Below are 23959 nucleotides of genomic sequence, written 5' to 3'. Positions count from 1 at the left end.
TAAAAGCTTGTATTGCTCATGTTTACTTGCTTTTTTTTGATGCATTTTTAACTGAAATTTGGAACATGGTGTGCAAATGTGTTTGCTATGGTTTATTTCAAGGGGGGGGCTTGCTTGTCCGGAAAAAAAAAGGAGCTTTGTAAATTATTTTTTTTAAGTCGGAGTGTCTTTAAAAGTAAAATCTGGCCGTGTGCTCGGCACTTCGCAAAGAGTTACAAAAAATTAGTGTGCAGTCCTATGCAAAATCATTTGTCTATTTTAAAAGGAAATCTCCTGCTCAGGATTTCAGGATTTTTTTCTTATATTTACAGGTTCCCTATTGTTAATGCCACAGTTGTTAAAAGACCTACTACAGGCTTTTTCTTTTAACACAAGCAGTAAATATTTTTATAGTCGCTACACATACAAATCTATTTACCAGTTTAATTTAGCTATATATCAAGCAACCTATTTTCATAACTATGTTTATATTTTTGTTCACATAGAATATAGATAATATATGAACAAAGGAGGGGAGATACATAGGTTATTAAAGGACTCTTTGAGATCCCTATAGAGGATCCAGAACTTGATATGTTTGTAAAATATAAACAATGCACAACAGGTTCAAAATGTATTTGTAGCAATGTTAACTCCAAGGGCTCTTGCAGTAATAAAGGTTGCTGCCATATTAACAGGGCTGACAGGTTCTCATTAGGAAATAATACCTTTGCAGATGTCACAGCAAAGCAAGTAGCAAGCCGTCCCTGGGTTGAGGGATATATCATATCTGCCAACTTTATAATTTTGTAACCATTTATTCATTTTTGGGTATGTCCTGGACATAGAGTTAAAGGACAGGGGATATATAATTGCAAGTGCAGTTGCATAAGTGAACAGGGTATACATTATATACAGGGCATTTCACATTTTTAGCAGAATTTTTACAGTGGAGTGTTTGAGGTGAAAGCCAAGAGTGACTGTGGGTGTGGGACAATAGCCATGAGTGCAGGCTGTTGGGATGTTTGATTTGTTGGGCGAGTTTTAAGGTTAGTTAGTATTAAATGACTAAAATGTTGACACCATTTGCATCAGAGGAGATGGCAGATGGCAGTTAGGTATGAATGAGAGCAAGTGTGTATTGGGAGAAGAGAGATTGATCTGTAGTTTGAGACAGTGTTTTTGTCCCCATTTTTTGAAGATTGGGACAACTCTGGCAGTTTTCCAGGTCTTAGGGAAATGGCCTGCAGACAGGATAGAGTTGATTATGGAAGCAATTGGTTTGGCACAGGCTGAGGTACCAAGTTTTAGGAACTTGGATTGTAGTGAAGTCAAGTCCACATTGGTTAATTAGTTTGAAATTTGAGGAGCGCTAATAGGGGATACAACTGTTTATATGCAGATGCTAAGACAGTAGTAACCATAGTAATACAATAATTTATTTCTAGGTATAAATTATCTCCCTATGAGACACTTATGGGATGACTTATGTCTATCAGTAGTTCAAAGAAACGAATTAAGGACCATGTTATTGGTAATAAAACATCTAATAAGTATTGCATGCAACTAATATATTTTTTGAGTCTCTCTAGGCACAGGTCAAAGCTGAAAATGCACCTACGCAAGACGGGTTAATGGTCAAGCATTTTCTACGCAAGCATGCTCTTCATCCCAGATGAAAAGGCCATTTAAATACTACTCACCACCAGTAAAAGTTTGCTTAATTATCATCATGGATACACATCACGCATGTCAAAATAGTGCCAGCCTCGGCACAAACAGCTAATAAAGACAAAGACACAGCACCTGCAAATTAGTCTTTTGATGGGCATTATACTCCCTGACTACTAATCATCAAGGGAGAAAGGTCACAGACAAAAGTCCAGGCCTCAACACACGAACTTTGAACTTTTTATTTTTACAGGTTTTTATTATTTTTCAGTTACAATGTATGCTCCATTGGGTTTGTGTAAATGGCGTCCCATAAGGATGACAAAAATAGTATAAGGTATTATTTGCTTAACTCTGTTTATTTTGTTTGGTTTTATAGATTAATAGAATCTCCCTGCAGAATGATATCCCGGTGGGAGGATGTTTTATCTGTCAAACACACGGTTATGTTAATTGCTCACAGGTAGACTTGGAAACAGGAGAGAGACACCCAAAACACAAGTGCTAAAAAAGTAGTCTATGGGAAGAACAAGTTTCGGGGAACTTATTCCCAAATGTAGGAGTAGGGTTACTGTATGACAGGTTTACAGGGATATCCTCAATCATACAACCACAGCCATTTACTCATTTAACCAAAAATAGGTTTAGTTTAGACTAATGGCTCTGCAGAATAGAATAGCTCTAGACTATATTTTAGCCTCAAAAGGGTATGTATGCACCCTAGTTAAAGTGCAATGTTGTGTATTTATCCAGGATTCAGGAACCATTAGGACTTGGTGGTTGAATTGATTTCTTTGAGCAAAGCTAGCAAATGCTTTTGTATGTGTGCCTGCCCTACTCATTACTCTCTATGTATGTGTTACGTGCAGTAAACTCTGCTCCAGAAGTGCGTTGCAACCCTCACTGACGCTATGCCTCTTTTCGGTAATGAAGATGTCGGCAGTCCCCCAGAAGAAGAGACCGAAGAAGAAATCAACTGGGCTGATATAATGGCCGGAAAGGAAAGACATGAAGTTATGCACAACTTGGACATCTTGTCCAGCAGGACTATGAAATGGTTAACTGTTCTTTAAATAGACTGTCTCTTAAGGATATGGGGGGACTGAGAAGACTGGATATGAGGATATGAGGAAGGTGGGAGGTCACTAAGGGACGTGAGTCAACCATCAGGAAAGGACCAAAAGTCAACCATTTTGACCATAGCAACCTTTTTGGCCGTTTTGCCATTCTGAGTACATGCAGTATGAAAAATGCGTGCAAGAAGGATGTTTGTGCAGTCGCTCTTAGCAGAAATTAGCCCCCACCAATTCTCACAAATAGCTGACCCTTAAATTATGTGACGTATTGAGACGTAAGCCATTTTCTAATCTGTAGAAATGTTTAATGTTATATATATATGACACTATTGGTCCCTACAAGGCTCTAGTCATAGAGAAGAGTACCAAGTAAGGGTATTGTTCTTTAGAGAACAATAAGGAGGGAATTGTTAGGGACAGTAGGTAAGGCCAGAATCTGCACTTGTGTTAAACCATCCATTTTGTCTGTTCATAACCTGTTAAGATTCTGTAGTCAGCCTTTTGCTGAAATATAATTTCTAATGTATTCAGCTTCTGCCAAAATACATTTCTTCTTTCCTTGCTAAGATAATTTTTGTTGTCAGTTTCCTGCTGTTTTAGTCAGTAAACAATAAGATTGGTTCTCTGAGAGAGGTAAAATCGTCTGACAAAGTTGCTAGAGAAATTCAAGGTTTTTTGATAACTGACAATGAATGGGCTATGTATTCAGACAGTGCCTGTATTGGGAGAAATACTCCCCAAAATCATTCGACTAATATGTCCTGCCCATAAATCCCGCCTCTAATCTAAGCCATACCCAAGCCACACCCAAGCCACACACAGGTTACACCTACGTTACGCCTCTAACCAAACCTTTCTTTTTTCTGTATAAAAATATTTACCCTATGCTTAATAAACTGAGGCGGAAGGATTGAAACAATGTCTGTGTGTCGGTTCTTTCGTTTTCCCGGGCCTGTACGTTTATCAGATTGGAGACAACAGTGATAGTGCGTGATAAAGCTTCCCGGGGAGTCTGCAGCAGGGCGGTGCTGTGTGTTCGTATCCAGTCACAGAAGCCTCCAGCTCATTGGCAGGAAAAATGTTTCTTTCACATACCAACTGTCAAGCATGGTGGTGGAGGGGTGATGATTTGGGCTTGTTTTGCAGCCACAGGACCTGGAAACCTTGCAGTCATTGAGTCGACCATGAACTCCTCTGTATACCAAAGTATTCTAGAGTCAAATGTAAGGCCATCTGTCTGACAGCTAAAGCTTGGCCGAAATTGGGTCATGCAACAGTACAATGATCCAAGCACACCAGCAAATCTACAACAGAATGACTGAAAAAGAAAAGAATCCAGGTGTTGCAATGGCCCAGTCAAAGTCTAGATCTCAACCCAATTGAAATGCTGTGGTGGGACCTTAAAAGAGCTGTGCATAAACAAATGTCTGCAAATTTCAATTAACTGAAGCAACGTTGTAAAGAAGAGTGGGCCAAAATTCCTCCACAACGATGTGAGAGACGGATAAAGTCATACAGAAAACGATTAATTCAAGTTATTGCTGCTAAAGGTTGTTCTACAAGCTATTGAATCATAAGGTGTACCTAGTTTTTCACACATGGCTTCTCCATTTTGGCTTTATTTTTGTTAAATAAATCATGACACGGTGTAAAATGTCATGTGTTTTTGTTCATCTGAGGTTGTATTTACCTAATTTTAAGACCTGCTAAGGATTGTTATTATGATATGTAGAAGGAAAGGAGCACAGATTGTTATTATGTCCTGATATGTAAAACTATAGAATTCAAAGAGGGTGTACTTTCTTTTTCACACAACTGTATCTAAACCTTAAATAATTGAGAAGAAATAGAGTAGTGGCTCAGTGAGTAAAGACACTGACTGGCACTGAGTGTGAAGCAGGGGAACCTGGTTCAATTCCTCGTGTCGCTCCTTGTTATCTTGGGCAAGTCATTTTATCTCCCTGTGCCTCAGGCACCAAAATCATAGATTGTAAGCTCCATAGTGCTGGGTCAGTGTCTGCAAAATGTCTCTGTAAAGAGCTACATAAAACTAGCACTATACAAGAACATTATTATTTGTTATTATTATTATTATGAGAATAAAGAAATATAAACAAACATCTAAAAGATATGAACAAGTATTGTGATTTTTTTTAAACATGAGGGAAGAAACCCCTCCCCCTCATCTTACTGAAATAGATGGCCCTATCCTGGAAGATCAAAGATACATTGCAATATATCTATATCCAATAAAATACAAGTGGGTTAACTTAAAATATCAAAGGTCGCTAAATAAAGGGAGACCAGCAAGTACTGCAGTATCAAGAAAGATGTATAAAAAAGAAGATAGAGACAAAAACAATTCAAATATAAATAATACATTTATATAGAGATATATAGTAGGTCCAAGTATTAAGGAATTGCTATATGAGAAAATATACAACACACAAAAGACTAAACAGGCACGAACGCAGAAGAATATTTCAAATTGATTACAAAATATTTTTGCATGTTATCCATAGTAGTTATTATTGCTTTCCTAAAAGCCATTTCTTGCCAATGATATCACCCTTAAAGCTGATCCTGCATTTTAGTAACATTACTGGTGGGCAATTTCCACCCACCATTGAAAAAGTGGCTATGCATCACTTGTTTCTTTTCAAATGTCATTTAGCTTGTTAATATATCAACTAACAGTATATAGAATGAATGTAACAATTTAATGTAAGTATAACCCTCTTCATCTTAAACCATCTTACATGTTATTTTAATGTGGCAATTTTGTATCACCATCCACAGAAACTAAGGATTGGCATGACGTCAATGGTCATATTTCCCTTTACTTGGCATGACATTCATGAGTCTGGAATATAGGTATCAAGATTATGGCTGCTACAGTAAACCATATAAGTTGGGCTAATTAGCCTGCCACGATCTGGTACATGAGAGGTTAACCTCTACAATGGGATTTCTAGTGACTATATAAATCTAGACTTATCCTATGGGACCTCCCCCCACTTGAGTAACTGCCCTGAAGAAGCATTTACGTGAAACGCGCGTGTCGGCGGCAAAACTCCACATGCACACGCGATCTCCATTTTGACCACAACACTTAGAGAATGGTTACTTTGTTGCGGAGACTTGTGCTGAAAAATTTGACTTCTCTAATCTGAGAGCTTTGCCAGGGATATTCATCGAGAGCAAAGCACTCCGATTTTGTGCGTTATAGTTCCTGTTAAACGAGTTCTCAATACACTTATCAAAGTACAAAACATTTTCAAGGTCCCTATGCAGTTACAAGCATTTCTCCACGGACATCAGTACTGATATGATATCACGATCAGTGCAGATGCAGGAGTGTGCAAGCAATTAAACTCAATTAGATCCTTACCTTGTTTCAACTACAGCTACTGTGCTGCCTGATGCTACTCTATGTAGACATCAACACTAATATAATATACATGATCAGTGTAGATGCAGGAGTGTGCAATTGATCTCTATCTGTTCGACAGAATTACTTGAAACTGTCTAAAAGTACTACTCCACTGAAATTAGCACTGATACAGCTGCGGCCCCTTTTATTCTCTAACATCTCCGAATTTTTCCAGGATTTTTTTCCGAATGCCACGCACTTCACCGCACTTCACCACGTTCATGCCGCATTCTGACCGCATTTATACCGCATTCATGTTGCATTCACACCCGCAGTTGATGTGTTTATTGATAATGGTTCGGATTTAGGGGCCTATGCAGAGAGGAACGGCAAAATAAATTGCCATTGTTGTAAAAGTTCAACATTGTGGCGTATTTATTGAGCCTGATTCAGAAAGGACAAATCGTCAATCAAGTCTCAAAGTGTATGATTGGCGAGTGTTAATCGCGCCATTTCAGACTGAGCTACTTACATCTGGCTATATTTTCAGTCACTGCGGGTGAAAGTCGCGCTCGTGAGTCTCGCAAGACTTCAATTCAAGTGGGCGGGAAATTTCTAAAGTAAACACCACATTCCTGGCACAGCGTCTTAGTGACGGCTTCTGCATAGTTACATACCAGAGAAACAGCACGCGTCTCTCTGTTAAAGTGGTAGAAGCACTGTGAAGCTGCAGATACTGAAAAAAAAACCTTCTCTTTACACTTTTACAATTTTTATTAGCTACAGTCATAGACATTCAGTGACAGACAGTGTACATACTGATAGACAGACACACATGAATATACACTGATACTCAGACAGACACACAATACTGTATACACACACATTTACAGACACTGATACACAAAGGCACAGTTGAGACATAGGCATACTGATATATACTGATCTGTACATGCATACTCACACAGATACACATAGCCACACACATGCTTATATATTGTTATATACTGTATACTGCTTATACTGTAATGCTCAGAGTTTTTGCTGACATGGCAATGTTATGTGTATAGAGGCATATTCACCCTATTGCTTTGTCAATGCCCTGTGTGCATCAGAGATTTGGGAGCCACATATAGTGACAGCAGTTGGCATGGATCTGGACAGGTTTGTGACAGCGTGATGCCCCCCCCCCAAGCCCAGCAGCTGATCGCAATGTGAAGCCCTGCACTCGGCAGCACTACTGACCCACCCCCCCCCCCCAAGCCCAGCAGCTGATCGCAATGTGAAGCCCTGCACTCGGCAGCACTACTGACCCCCCCCCCCCCCCCAAGCCCAGCAGCTGATCGCAATGTGAAGCCCTGCACTCGGCAGCAATACTGACCCTCCCTCCCCCCAAACACAGCAGCTGATCGCGATCTGAAGCCCCGCACTCGGCAGCAGTACACATACACACACATGCATACATGCATACACACACATGCACACATGCATACATGCATACACACACATGCACACATACACACACATGCATACACACACACACATGCATGCATACACATACACAATGCAAACACACACACACACACACACACACACACGAGACAGGGACCGGAGCAGAAGGGGGGCAGGGACCGGAGCAGAAGGGGGGCAGGGACCAGGGCAGAAGGGAGACAGCGATCGGGGCATCACACACACACACACACACCCCACCTTCTGTCTGGCAATGACGGCTCTGTAGGGAACCGGCTGCAAACCCATTGGATGGGAGCGGTCACGTGACCGCTCCTCCGCTTCCCCTTACTAACTGACAGCACTTTCCAGTGAACTGGACGGCTACTGCCGTTTTTTTCTGGCGCGCACAATTGGCGACTTCAGCGCTGAGAATTGAAGCACACATGCCGAATACCACACTTTGCCCTTTCCTGCATATGCCGAACCTAGAAACATGGCGAAATGTAAAAAAAACACGCTTCTCGCCAACACATTGGCGGGATGCTGCCGCCTAGCAAATCTCCTGGCGAAAATTTCAAATTTCGCCACTCAAGGAAGCCTCTGTGCATACGGGAAGCAAATTCTGCCGAATACATGCCGAATGGCATGTATTCGGACGACTCTGCATAGGCCCCTTAATTGGATGCAATTCTTCGCGTATCCGCCAAATGGCAGATATTCATGAATTGTAATGCGCATGCGATTCAGTAATGTGTCGACTTGCAGGTTTTAAAAAAAATACCACAGTGGTCTACTGTAAATTGGCCTTGGAACTGAAGGAAGAAGTTACAATAATGTATCAATTTAGGCTTTTCATATTAAAACTAAATGCGCAGTGTCTGGTGTTCTATTGTCCTGAGAGTCCCGTCATGAGTGCACAACTGCAGTCCGTGTTCCAAAAACCCGACAGAACGTAAGCTTATTTAATATGGGCCGCAATTAATGCAACAGATGATAAGATGGCAACAGTTGTTCACATTTATCAGTATTTTATCAAAAACTATGACTTTTACAAATTTTCGCCAAATGCTCATGTGTGGAAGCGTGCAATAAGGAAAAAGTTATGTAGCGATCCATGTTTTTTTCGTATTGATCCTGATTTTATTGGAGGGTATTGGTGTGTATCACCGGGTTTTTCCCGTATCTATGATCATGCAGACGGCAAAAGGCAAAAGGTCGTGTTAAAACCAACTAAGAAACGTCAGTCGCTGGCAAGCAATGCACCAGCACCAGCACCGACTTCCAATAACGTCCGACCGTCAGTGACAACCCTTGCTGTCTGTCCACGCACGGATACCTGCAGCCTGAGCCGGATTTCGCGTACAGTTTCGAGCAAGCTTGCATGTACCTAAGCGATTTCCAGCCTCATCAGCTGACTACAGGTGTACTAGTCCTGCTGTCACCTGTCAACAACATGTATGATCAAGAATACGGGACTGACAGTGGCTCGGCGCCAGCTGATTGGGAAAGTCTATGGTGAGTAAGGTTGCCGTATTTTATTCTGTTTTTTTTATTTTGAAAATATCAATATCAGTGCGATTCAAAAGTCAAGCGATTCTCCTGTTAGCAATATCATTGGCTGAGCGGCTTCTACAGTACTGTAGATACTGAACAATTGGTGGAACGCTAGGCGCATGCGCATTGGAACCTTCTTGAAACGCAGATGCGTGTCATCACATCGACGGTAGGCGCATGCGCATGTGAACAGGAGATGCCCCCCAAAAAAATGATTGGTGGGGCTGACTGTGGGAACTTCTTTAGGGGACTGACCATTACAGTAAAACTTGTACTTTTGTTTTTCCTCAGAAAAGAAAACTTTGTCATCTCATGCGGAAAACGGCAAATGGAGGGATTTCGATGGATAATATTGCTTTGTGTAACAATGCCTGCACATTGCTGAATCGGATTTAAAAAACCACGTACCGGAGTCTACAGTTTAGTGGCCGTTGTTATTGATTAGGATAGAATACCTCAAACAGTATGCTGATGTTTTCAGACCGTATACAATACTTTATTATATATATTATATATACTGTATAATAAACCCGAAAAAATAAAAAGTATGCATTTATTCTACATTTATTATGTTAGTATGGTTTACAGTCAGCACAACAGTATGGTGTTATTAAAAAAAAATCTTTATTCATAAAATTTAAAAAACGCAACATCTCCTTTATTAAAGTACAGAAAATCAAAACATTTTTACAGTAGGATGGTGTACAGAACCGTCGGTCAGGCCTGCACAACTCCAGTCCTCGAGGGCCACAAACAGGCCCGGTTTTCAGGATAGCCTTGAAAACCATGCCTGTTTGCGGCCCTCGTGGACTGGAATTGTGAAGGTCTTGTGTACAGTAAGTAAAAACACTTCTTTATTAATACAAGTTAAAACACGCAACATCTCCTTTATTAAAGTACAGAGAGTCAAAACATGTACAGTACAGCAAAGCACAAAAGTATGGTGTTATTAAAAAAAAATCTTTATTCATAAAATTTAAAAAACGCAACATCTCCTTTATTAAAGTGCAGAAAGTCAAAACATTTACAGTAGGATGGTGTACAGAACAGTCAGTCAGGCCTGCACAATTCCAGTCCTCGAGGGCCGCAAACAGGCCCGGTTTTAAGGATAGCCTTGAAAACCGTGCCTGTTTGCGGCCCTCGTGGACTGGAATTGTGCAGTTCTTGTGTACAGTAAGTAAAAACATTTCTTTATTAATACAAGTTAAAACACGCAACATCTCCTTTATTAAAGTACAGAAAGTCAAAACATTTACAAAAACATTTACAAAAAATAAACAACAGTTGAACAGTCACGCAAAAGCGATACCACCAGATTGTCCTTCCAGGGCCGATGCCTTGTATGGCGCAAAATGCCATTAATGGAGTCTCGAACGCTTTCATTAAAGGATCTGTAATTGAAAAATAGCACCACAATTCTTCCAAAATAGTACTTCTTAAATTTTCAGGAAGCGCCCTTTTTTCGCGATTTCCTTCGTAGTTCACATTGTAGGCCCACCCGCAGTACACCAAGTAGGACACGTGGTGCTTAAAAATTAACATGGCATACTTCTGGGGTAAACCAGCACTCATCACCCTATACTTCTCCCTGAGTGCCGGTTGCAGCTTGCGCAGTATGATGTCGGGCACCGTATCGATGCAAGCGAATGTAGGTTGGGTTCTGGGAGCGGGTGTTCTTCTGTGAGCGGGTGTGCTTGTGGTGGCGGGTGAGGGTTGGTTGTCTGGGAGGAAGCTTCCCTCCTATCTTGGTTGCCGTGTTGTCTCCTGGCGTGGTCTTGACGGGGTTGTCATGATATCCTCCTCATCAACGGCATACATGTACACAAATTCTTCTGGTGGAGGGGATGCGCTTGGTGTTGGAAGGCGGTCGAAGGTCCCATTCATCACATCCATGCCACCCTCCTGCTCTGGCATCGGCGATACAGGGGCATGAACACCAAGCAAATTATTTATCCCCGCTATGTCAGTCTCTATCTTCTCCATCCGTCGATCCATCTTCTTCATCCATTGATCCATCTTCTGCATCATTGATCCATATTTAGCATGTTCTCCAGAAGCAGATCTATCTTTACCAACACAGTAGAGTTCCCGGGGATATCCACACTTAACCCATTCAGCATGCGGTCTAACGAGCTGGTTCTTGTGCATGGCGTGCTGTGGACATCTGGGTGGATAGGTGCTACGGAGGATGAGATGGGGGTTCCATGGAGAGAAGCGGCAGCGTCGTCGAAGAAGGATGGAGGAGGTGACCTGTGGATTCCACGAGAGAAGAAGTGGCAGCGTCGTCGAAGAGGGATGGAGAAAGTGACCTTTGAATTTCCAGGCGAGAAGTGGCAGAGTCGTCTAAGCGTAATGGAGAAAGTCACCCGTGGATTTCAGGGGCGGCAGCGGCGTCGAAGAGCAGTGGCGAAGATGGCCTGTGGGTTTCCGGGAGAGCGGCGGCAGCATCGTGGACGAGAAGTGGAGAAGATGGACTGTAGATTTCCGGGAGAGTGGCGGCAGAGTCGTCGAAGTGTATTGGAGGAAGTGGTCTGCGGGTTCGATGGGTTGGCTGCCATTTGTTTTGGGTTGAGTGTACATCACCGTATTTCTTCTTGACATAAGGCTTACGTGTATTAAAACCCTTAGCCTTTGGGGTCAGCAGAAGGTTTTCTTTACTAGCCTTAGCCTGTCGCTTTGGCCTTGGCTTGGAAATGGCTGCCGCCTTTCGCTTTTTCTGTATGACAGGCACGGCAGAGGCGAGTGGCTTCCTGCGTCCGTAGAATCGGGGTTGATCCATGGAAGCAGATGGCACAATGCAGTATCTGGACAAGGGCAAGTTCAGATACAGATCATCGAGTGGAAGGCTATGCAAAGTGTGTAACCTTTTATGCATGGCGACGAGGTACGGATGTTAAAAGTGGGCGTACTCTAATGTGAGTCATTAACATATAAATACACCATCCATTTTGTGGATTCACTGCACATTGAATACACATCGACTAAACGTCGAATATACATTCTTGTGTTTCTATTTCTTTCTACTCGCAGCAATGCCTGTTAAAAAGATTTCCAAGGATATCAGCATGAGAATTAAGGAGATGTACACGGCCGGACACCGAATTGCAGATATCCAACTCTGGTTAGCTGCTTCTGGCCTCGTTGTGCCATCAACCACCGTGTGCTATCATGCACACGGAAAAACCAAACAATGCACGAGGACACCAACTGTAACTAACGCGTAAGTATATTTATATAACTATATAATACAGTATATCTATTATTGTTTATATTGCTGCATATTAATAGAACTATATATTGTGTAGATCTATCTAATTTTATAGTTATTTCGGTATATTTATATAACTACAGTATATCTATTGTGTATATTGCTGCATATTAATAGAACTATATATTGTGTAGATCTATCCAATTTTATAGTTATTTCGGTATATTTATATAACAACAGTATATATATTGTTTATATTGCTGCATATTATTAGAACTATATATTGTGTAGATCTATCTCATTGTATACTATTTTTACTGCAAATTATGTGCTGTGCTTGTGGCCTACTGCACCGTAACTTACCGGATTGTTGTTTTTCTGTACATTGTAGGGAGACAACTCTTCTGGTCGACAAAACAAGTGAAAAGAATGATGAGAAGAGTGCATTAAGGGTCAAATACACTCTGCAGCAAAATTACAATCTCACTGTATCTGAGACCAGCATAAAGAAGATGAAACGCAGAATTGGATGGAAATATGGACGTGTGAGGTTAGTACTGGACAGTACAGGAGGTAAAAGTGTTGTTTAAGAAACTGTACTGTACCTCTAAAATTATTTATTCCTTGTCATTACAGAGTGTACCCTATGATAAGGGACGTTAACAAAAGCAAGAGAGTGGTCCAGGCCCAGGCATGGATCGACATTGGAGAAACTTTCCAGGATTGCATCTTCACTGACGAGTCTACTGTTTCGCTGGAGAGATTTGCCACCTTTGCATTCCACAAAAAAGGTCGCATATCTATGAAGCCGCATCCAAAACACCCAGTGAAGATGCATGTGTGGGGTGCCATCTCCAGGCGTGGACAAGGAGGCATCATCATCTTTGAAGGTACAGTAAAATGTATGTCACACGCTTTTGCCTTACGCACTGTACTGTACAGCACCGACAAAGTTTATTGCAGCAAATGCCGCCGGTTCACCGGGATTTACTCCGGCTGGTGCTGAGGAAAGTCAGCACATCAGCCGCATCCAGCCGCGTCCCCTCCGTCCCCCCCCCCCCCCCTCCAATCCGCGCGCAATTTAAACATCTTCCCGACCCTCTAGCTGCGCCTGCTGTGCCCCTCTGCTTCCCCGCTCCCCCGCTTACCTCACTTCAAACCTTCAGGGGAGTCGGGGAAGCCGGGGAAGCCGGGGAAGCCGGGGAAGCCGGGCGCTCGCTTGACTGTGACGTCACCGACGTCACGCGAACGAGCCGCTTCCCAACGCTTCTCCACGCTGCCGCCACGCATCCTGCCGAGCGGCATTTGCTCGAATAAACTTTGTCGCTACTGTACTAGTGTGCAGTTTTTTGAGCACTTTTCTTTTCTTGTTATAGGAATCATGAATAAAGCTTTCTTCGAAGAGAAAATTGTGCCTGAGATTGTGGAATACATCACACGTGAGTTCTCGGATGGTCACCATTTCTACCAGGACAACGATCCGAAGCACACCGCGTCAACAGTGCATATCCTTGAGCGCGGTATAAACTGGGTGAATACGCCAGCGGAGTAAGTGCGGCAACCGTGTCTCATTTTTTACCACTGTTTTACTGTGTACTGTATCTCTTAAACTAATTGTCCTTTTTTCCCCCCTCCAATGACAGATAGCCAGACTTCAATCCTATCGAAATGGTCTGGCATCAGCTGAAGGACCATTTCCGAAAAGTCATGAAACCCTTCAAAAAGGATGAGTTGGCACAAGGCATACTGAGTTTTTGGAACGATGTACTCACCGTGGAACGATGCAATAAATATATTGACCATATTGTGACTGTGTTGCCCATTGTGATCGCGCGTAATGGGCAAGTATCAGGTAGGTAGTATAGTACTGTATTGTAGTATTGTAAGTACAGTATGATACAGGTAAGTATGGCACGTATTTTTTCTTTCCTAGTAGTCAGAGTATAAAGTAGTTCCAGTATAGACTAGTTTGACAGTAATGCTGCTGCGGCCGCCTTTATCCTCCTACTTACCCGGATAAATGCGGGGATTTTCTCAGTTTCTCGCGAAGTTTCCTGCGCGGTGGCCGCATAATCAGATAAGCGCTAATGGCGTTTATCATTGAAAGCGCCCGTGACGTAGGAATCCTGAAGAAAAAAAGCCACGCGCCGCCGCGTTTTTAAAAATGCCGCGGTGGCGGCCGCAGGAGGATAAAGGACACCGCCACTGTAACTGCATACTGTAGTCCAATATGGACACAATGCCATAATACAGTATGCACCTAACTGCTCAATTATTTTCTTTCCAGAGAGAGCATCACCAGCCATCTGGTTACAAAGTATTTAACAGTAGTCACACTATACAGTTGTTCCAGTATAGACTAGTTTGACAGTACTAACTGCATACGGTAGTCCAATATGGAGTAGCTATACAGTACACAATGCCATAATACAGTATGCACCTAACTGCTCAAGTTTTTTCTTTCCAGAGAGAGCAGCACCAGCCATCTGGTTACAAAGTATTTAACAGTTGTCACAGTATACAGTAGTTCCAGTATAGACTAGTACCACACAGCACTCAATACCATAATACAGTAAGCACATAACTGCACTAATTTTTTGTTTTCTTGTCTTTTCAGAAAAAAAGGATGGACTGGGGGAGAAGGGGGGTATCGTGTAAAGTCTGTGAACTGTTTGTACAGTTAAGTGTACAGTATCTAAACTGCAGTCATGATGTACACAAAACCTCTCCTCTCTCAATGAACTACTCTACTGTACTCAGAATGAGGAAGAAGATAAAGACTGGAAAAATTATATTACTGTATATATATATATTATTATATATTATTAATTAATATTATTATCAATGTGCATTATTCATGATTATCCACCGGCCCTCAATTTCCATCTGACAGAAGAATTTAATAAAGACTGCATTTTGTATTATTCATGATTATTTTTATATTTGCTTTTTTTGTTCCTGATAAAATAAAATAAATATTTATTTACATTCATGATAATCATAATCATTGACAACCCCCCCCCCACACACCTACACCAAAGAAAAAGAAAGAATGACAAAAAGTGGTAATTTACTGCATCAACATCATGAATCAGATAATGTTTTTTTTTAACTCTCAATTTCACAGTGCTGTGCAAATCAGATTTACATATCAAATTCGAGAAGGGATTTTTCAAAAGCGTTACCGTGAACAAAACCTCAAAGGGTTGGGGGGGTGAATGGGTGAGTCATGCGCAGTAATCAGCAGCTAGCTCCCATCCCAAAGAGGATTACACACAGGCACAGAGAGGTGATGTTCGGCTAGGGACAGATTAAAAACACAATGGCAAGCATCAGAAAATGAATGACTCTGTAGAGGTGTCTGTCGATAAGAGTTTTAAATCATTGAGCGAGCCTTGTGTATGTGCGTGGGGGAGGGTGGTACAGGGTACAGCTGCATGAAGGATTAACTGTACTGCAGTTAAAAGAAATTACATATTTTCAAAAGGCAGGTCATCATAATAATTTGATCCCTACACCCCCAAATACAGTACATAAAAAGCACACAAATCAACCATGTACAGTCAAACACACAGTGTCGCAGTCAAAAGCTACAGCACAGATCAAGTTGGTCTAGGCAGGCTTGTGGAGAAAATAAAAATAAAAAATCACTCGAACTTGGCAAGCAAGCAGGAATGTGATTGAAACCAGAAAGACATACATTCAAAGGAATGGTGTGGGAGAGGTACAGTATAATGCACTGTAGATAAGATAAGAAGTTGAAATACTGCAGTAAATTATCCTGTGTGTGTGCGGGGGTGAGCGCGGGGAGAGCGCTATATATGCCGAAATGTGATACTTTACAGCACACGCCTATGCGTTTCAACAATTTTCTAATGAGACATACAGCACTGCAAATGCATGTATAAATATGCAAATTTACAATTACTGCGTGCGCACACGCAGACTGTGTACTGACGTAGGTTGAACTGCTAAAGTATTAGATTTCGAAGACAACACCTTGCGAACGCCCCGCTGAGTTTTTAGACGGTATTGCAGTATTGCAGACAGCGATAAAAAATGCTAATATTACGAGCGCTAAAATACCGCAATATACTCCGGAAAAAAAAAAACAAAATGCATCTGTCCGCGGTTATCAGAGTTGCGCCGCTACGGCTGCACGAGGCTAAAGGCGGCCGCCACTGTATTATCTGCACGATCAGCGCAGATGCAGAAGCATGCCATCAACTATACCACTAATTGGGAAAAAGTTCCACGTGTAGAGGGAGACAGAGCACAGCAAATGCCAAAAACAATCTAGGGCTAAGCAAATCTGGTACTAAAATTAGTATGGATGTTTTTATTTTCTTCTTTTTCAACATGTCATTTATCCCTCTGTCCACTAGAGGTCGCAATAGACCACACAATGAACACTAAAACTTGATGCTCATTTCCAACTAACCATAGAGAGATCGCGTTAAGCATGCTACTTTGTATCCAGTCACATGAAGGTATAAATAACTGTAAAAACCTTATCTATGATAGGATTGTCTGTGAGAAAGTGCTATCTAAGGCCGCGTCCATGTTTAGTGCTTGCGGGTGGAAGCGCGCTGAGGCGCACTTCCGCTCGGCACTGAGCCCTTACAGCCACAATGAGAGTGGCTTTAGTAGGGGCTCGCCTATGCTTCCGTCGCTTGCGGAAGCATAGGTCTTAGGAAAATTTTACATTTTCCCGCTTGCCGGAGCGCAGGGCCGGTCACGTGAGTGGTTCGCCAATGAGGGCGGACCACCTCCTTTATGTCACTGGCCCGCCCGCCGACACGCCCCCGACATGCCCACGGACGGCGCGCTGTCTAAGGCCAGGGAAAGCACCCGCTTTCCCTCAGCCTAAGCGCGCCTCCACACGCCAGCAAGAACCATGGACGAAGCCATAGCACGAAACGTGTTAGAGGTACATCCAATTCCTCCATGTTGTTCACCACTAATAAAGACAAATTTTAGTACCAGCTTTGGTTAGCCCCAGATTGTTTTTGGCATTTGTTGTGCTCTGTCTCCCTCTACATATGGAACTTTTTCCTGCTTACACTTTGGCTGGATGCACACACCTTGGGACGATACACACAGTAATGTGAGTACAATACTTTTCATATGAAGGTAGAAGTGATGTGAATTACTCTAGGGTTTGCCTATAATCAGGGGGTTTGCAAAGTCATAACATTAGTTGACTCTGCCAGTGCTTCACATACAGGCTTTATTTAACCCATTAATGAGTTGATCTGTCAAGAAAATCAAGCTATACTCACTGGTGTTCTGCATATATATATCTGTCCTGCTGCCATTTGAGACTCTCATTCATTTATGGTGTTGCAATCCCTCACACAGATGCACTGATCTTGGAGATCATTTTCTCTATTTTTTACTACAGTATACCTCTAATTGGATCCTTACCTTGATCCCTACCAGCTTATGCGCTGTTTGGGTAGTGTGTACCCTTCATTTGTTACCGGCACTGACAGTATTCAATTTACTAGTGCAGACACAGTAACGCTTATGGTCACAGCATTTTATTAGTGCAGACTAGTGCATTTTACTAGTGCAGACATCTATACGCTTATGGTCACTGCATTTATGCAGGTCTCGGAGTATACTTTGATTGTCAGCAGTATTTCTGTGGACTGATATTATATTACATTGTTCCTACCCACTGCACTATCATTGGCATCAACACTGATATATTTCTAAGATCAGCATGGACGCAGGAGCATGGATATTCCATGGGTTCATCAAACAGTGGAGCAAAATTTCAGTGTCTCACGCAGGGACAAGAAGTGTGTATTTAACCCTGCACATATGTCCAATATGAGGGTAATTCTATTTATTTATAGAACTTCTTGAAGGCTTATCAATCATTTCATATACTGTACATTAGTGTATGATTGTGAGCACTCATATAGTACTCTTATATCGATTCAAGTCACTACACGTATGTTGTCTGATTTTAACACCCAAAATTTTATATTCATTTTAGACAGAAAAATTGAATTTTAAACTAATTAATTTATCATCATCAGTGAATGAGTGCTCAAAACTAGGTTTTCTGTTCTTGTGTATTGGTTTAGCATTTCCTAGTGACCACCTCACTTCCATTACTTCAAGTTGTAGTGGGGTATCTTTTGTGTGTCTATGTTATCCATAGTTACAGATGCTTCAGCCATTATCCGATCATTTACCGAATTAGTTTTCAAGATATCCCCGAAATTCTTTCAAAAGTTCTGCAGCAGACAAACGACACCATCGGATTAAGACCACAGGGGTCCCTGCTGTGTTAATCCTACCGGGTTCTACCTATCTGTAAGAAACACACAGTAAGTGATAGGCTGAATCAGTCACTCTAACTGCGCGCCTCTAACAGGCAATCACAGGTATTTACTTTAATTTTAAACACTACAGTATTGTAGCAGGGAGTCTCTGGAGCTGAACCACATTGATTTCAGGTCTGAGGACCCCCTACTTCCTTAGATACATGCCCCATTATGAGGCACCAGTATCCTTATGTCAAAATCCTGTGGGTCATGTGAATGTGGGATCTAAACAAAGCAGAGGGATACCGACACCCCATACCGGGGCCTGTATCTCGGGAAGTAGGGGATCCCCAAGGCTGTAATGAAGCATTTATTTTATTTTTATTCATAGTGTGTGTGAGCAGCTGTCTCTGAGCTGAGCAAAGTTTATTGTTGGTATCCCTCTGCTTTTTTTAGATTCCATGTGGATTTTAACATGGCGGGGACACCGGCACCCAGTACTTGGGTCAGAAACTCAGGAAGTAGGGGGTCCCCAAGGCTGAAATCAACTTTGTTCAGCTCAGGAGACATCTTGCTCATGCACGCTATAAATAAAAATAAAATATAAGCAGCTTTATTACCTTAGTGGCTAGCCATTAAGGTAATGAAGGGCTTAAGGCACAATAGCAGGTTTATTGGGGCAGAGGGGGTGAGTGAAGGGGTACTTGGCCCTAAACTCACCCCTCTGCCCCCCACAAATATTACAATATGTTCTAATTACCAAAACACAACCCACCCCCTGTACCCCCACATAATTTTTTTTAGCAAAACGTTGATACCAGAGGCTGGTGGGGGTCCTCAGGTGGTCCCCACAGGTGTCAATGGGCCCCATGGGGGTCCTTGGGTGGTCCACAGGGGTGTCTAGGGGCCTTCAGGTAGTTCCAGCTGGTTTCAGGGCCCCCCGGGGTCCTCTGTGGTCCCAGCGGGTGTCTGGGGTCCTTGGGTTTTTCACGTGGGTGTCCGGGGGCCTACAGGTTGTTCTCGTGGGTTTCCAGGGGACCTCAGGTGGTCCCTGTGGGTGTTTGGGGGTCATCTGGTGGTTCCGATGGTGCCCGGGGACCTCCAGGTGGTCCCCATGGGTGATCTTTGCAATTGTCTGGAGGTCCTCAGGTGGTCCTGTGGGTGCCTGGGGGTCCTCAGGTGATTCCCGCTGGTGTCCAGGGCTCTCCTGGTGGTCCCAACAGGTGTTCGTGGGTCCTTGAGTGGTTCCCTTGGGTGTCCTGGGGTCCCCACTGGACTGCGGTATCAATCCTGTGCTTAAAAAAATGCAATACATTCAAATAAATACACCCCAGCCTCCCACACCACCACCCATAACATATACTGTAGTACATTAATATGCAAAATTACTATTATCCACAAATGGATAATAGAGCATTTTCCCATTTAAAATAAAACATTATTCAGCAGAATAAAGTAAATTAAACTGGCACTTACCCCTGCCAGGATGAAGGCTGTGCTCATCCTCATCACCGTCCTTGTCCTCCATGGGCATCAACAGCAACAGCACAATCAAAAATACAATTGAATGGCCCTTTAATCCTTTTTCAACTTTGCGGTTAGTTACCGCTACAGTAATTAAGGTGTTACCCCCCTCCCCCGCTGACATCCCACTCTACCTGGAGACACCACAACCGCTACCCATTGGTTGGTACAGTGTTAAAGCATGCCCATATAATATGGGCATGCTTTAACACTATAGCAATACTGTAAATGGGAAAGCTAAAAAAAAAACAGAGGCCCAAAATAAAACAGAATTACGGGGGGCGTGGCCAAGACACCGAGCAAGCAGGACTTATGTCTATACAGCTCCGTCCCAAGAGAGGACAAAATAAAGATAACAGGGACCAAGAAACCCATCAAAAAATATTAAAAAAGCTGGGGGAAGATATCATCTTTGTGCTGAATGCCCCGGTGGCTGTGGATTATACACAAACCCCAAGCATACACGCAAAGACCAGGTCCCTGGGCCTCCTCCCTCAAATTGCCATGTGGCTAAGATGGCGGCCAAGCAGGAATGATTTACCTGGATCCGGCGCCAAACCCGGCAAGGTAGTCTCTCTGAGACCAAGGTCTGCAGCTCCCCAAATCATATTGGATTCGGAGAGCGGAGCGAGGATCGGACCGGCGGCCTTATCTGTATCAACCCGCCACTGGTTCTGGTGGAGAGAGGTGGGTGCCGCACGGGAGTGGTGAAGCCTGTCGGGCCTTTGATCTCCACACCTAGGCAGCCTATGGGGGCCTCCCACTCTGTCCTGTTCTACACGACGGCCGCACCTGCTGTCGGGTCTCGGCGGTGTCTCATACCCCCCCTGTCAACAGCCACTACACTAAACATAGGCCTACAACAAAATAATAAACACTGTTTAAAATAAAAATACTCTACTGGTGCGGCTGCAGGCTAACTAAAATGGCCGCCATGGCACTGTAGCCGCGCTTACCTCTTCCGGCCGGCAGTAAATCCGATCAGCGCGCCTTCCCGCTATCCCCCCTGCCTCCCTGTGCTGCCTTCCACCTGTCTGAACCGGCGCTGCGAGGTGGGGGGCTGAAACCAGCTGCTGCCTGGATCGGAGCTGTCTGGCTCCTTGCGTTTCAGCCTGCGTGCCGACCAAATCCAAGATGGCCACCGCCAGTTGGATTTAAAGGCACATCTCCCCCCAGGAACATAAATAAATAAATAAACACCACAACATAAAAAATCAGCCGAATCCTAGCCCAGGGGCTGCTGAGGCAGGAGAATAAAAAACAAAAGCAGATACACATGCCCTGGCCACTAGGCAATATCCGCATAACCCCTGAAAACCCAAGCATAGATGCAATAAAGTGGCTCGCAGGCAGAGGAGCGACACAGCAGACACTGACAAGATTAAATGACTCTGCCCCATTAAAAATGTTCTAAAGAGGGGTTTCCGGTGATGTCCTCAGGTATGGTGATGTAGGGAAAGAGTTCCGCGGACCCAACAGAATAAAACATAAATATAACGCTCTCCCGCCAACACTCCCCGACCGAATTTCAGCAAGAGAAACACAGAGAGAATGTCCAAACAACAGAAAAAAGCAGAAAATCAAGGTGTTACTAAGTATTTTTCACCCCGCAGAAAAGCCCCGAGGGCTCTGCAGAAGCCCAAGATGGTGCCGGAGCACGCGGCCCACAGGCCCCGTAGAGCAAATCAACACGGCCCAAAGAGACAGCTGCACCGGAGGAACCTGTAACCAGAGCCTACATGGAGGACCTAATGGCGTCCATGCAAACGAAATGACAGGCCTCACTCCAAGCGGATCTCAGGGCAGTGGCAGCGGAGCTAAAACAAGACATGCAGGGCCTCACGGAACGCACAACAGGCTTGGATGGGAAGCAGGCAGAATCCCTCGCACGACAGACTGAGGCCGAGGAGGAAATCGTCCGCCTTGGAGACGAAATCCAATTGCTAAAAGAGGGCCAAGAGGACCAGGAGAACCGGGACAGGAGGCAGAACTTGTGCATCCGCAATGTCCCTGAAACGGTTCTCCCGGGTCAAATCAGACCTTACCTCATGGAACTCTTCACATCTATATGTTCGTCTCTAGAGGAAAAAGATCTCGAAATTGACAGAACCCACAGAGCACTGGGCCTACGATCAGAAGATCCAGGCCGAAGACGTGACATAATAGTCAGAATGCACAGCTACACGACGAAAGAGAAGATAATCATAGCATGCAGAAGCTCCTCATCAATTACCTTCCAAGAAGAGGCCATACAGATTTTCAACGATCTATCTCGCATCACGGTCAACTGGAGAAGGGAGATGAAGCCCCTCACTGTGTTTCTCCGTGAAAATGAGGTGAAATACAGGTGGGGCTTCCCATTTAACCTTACCGCAAATAATGGAGGCAAGTTTCTCACCATTCGACGGCCGGAGGATATGCTCCCTTTCGCCCGAGCGCTGGTCCTATCTCCCCCAGCTGCATGGCTGCCTAACTCAACCCAGACAGCCACACGAGGAGGGGACGCAGATGGCGGTCCTGCAGACACCACAAAAAGAGCGGTGCATCAACGCTCCAACAGAAATAAATGAGCTAGCGGCAAACTGAACACCGACACCCGGTTCCCACACTGATTGACTCCCCTCTGGATTGCGATGACAGCGGAGCAGGGGGGGATGGTACCTCGGATGGGGCACACCAGCCCTGGATGTCCTGCATCTTGCGTCTTCCTCAGCAACAGACCGTCACCACGGCCTTCCAGGCCCAGATGTTCTGCAACCGGCCGGCAGCGTAATGCCCCTACTGGAGTCTGCTCACCTGGGGCCCAGGCTGGGTGGCCAGAGGAGCGAGTAGAAGCTGGGGGGATCGGGACCCCTGCAGAGAAGACCGCGTGGGCCCACGCATATGCAGAAGCCTCCAAGCTTGTTTTTCAAGGGGGGGGGACAGGTTAAGAAAGCAAAGAGGGCCCAGAAAGAGAATGGGACCCCACACCCAACTAAGGAATCCTCAAACTGTGAGTACACCAACTCCCCCTTCCCTCCTCTACGGAAGAAGGCCGCATGACAGAGACCCTGCAGACTAGAGAGTTGAGCCCGACAACTGCCATGGTATAAACACCCAGGGACCGGGACACAGTTCGGAGAATGGGATCGGTTCTCTTTCCCTTTCCACATTTGAAGGAGCATCAGCGCATAAGTTAACACTGACAACCCTGTTTGCCCCACTCCCCGCTGATGTTACCACCGAGTATTATTTGTTGAAGCTGATAATGTGTTAATGTTATAATGGGACTGGTTTCTAATGTTCTCTAATATTTCATAAGTGTTCTACCAGTGAGGATAAGTGCCAAGATCCAATCCACAGGGAAACGCTTAGAAGAGCCGATATCTAAGCTAGATACATAAGGGACATAGATCCTATAACAGATGATACGTATACCTCCCCCCCACCTCTCCCCCCACCTCACCCTCCTCCCCTGCCCTCTCCCCCTTCCCCCCCTCCCCTCTCTCTCCCCCTTCACCCCCTCCCCCTTCATCCCCCCCCACCCCCCTCCCCTTTAATACTTCCCCCACTTACCCCCCCTCCACGATGGATTACCTAAACTCAGAGAAGCTTACACCATGCTACCAAATAACACCACATGTAGCAAACATAATTGCATCTCCCCTGTTCTCCCTCCCCCCTATCACCCACCCTACTTCCCCCTTCCCCCCCTCCTTCCCCCTCCCCCCTCCTTCCCCTCCCCCTCCTGCCCACACTCCCCTTCCTCCCCCCCCCACATCATCCCTGAAAGGACCAGGAGACTGCTGATACACCTCTCTAAGCATCACAAACACTCCATAAGGGCAACCTCAATGACACT

The sequence above is a fragment of the Ascaphus truei genome, chromosome 3 (genome assembly GCF_040206685.1).
Source record: "Ascaphus truei isolate aAscTru1 chromosome 3, aAscTru1.hap1, whole genome shotgun sequence".
NCBI lineage: Eukaryota > Metazoa > Chordata > Amphibia > Anura > Ascaphidae > Ascaphus > Ascaphus truei.
This window is presented reverse-complemented; position numbering follows the sequence as displayed.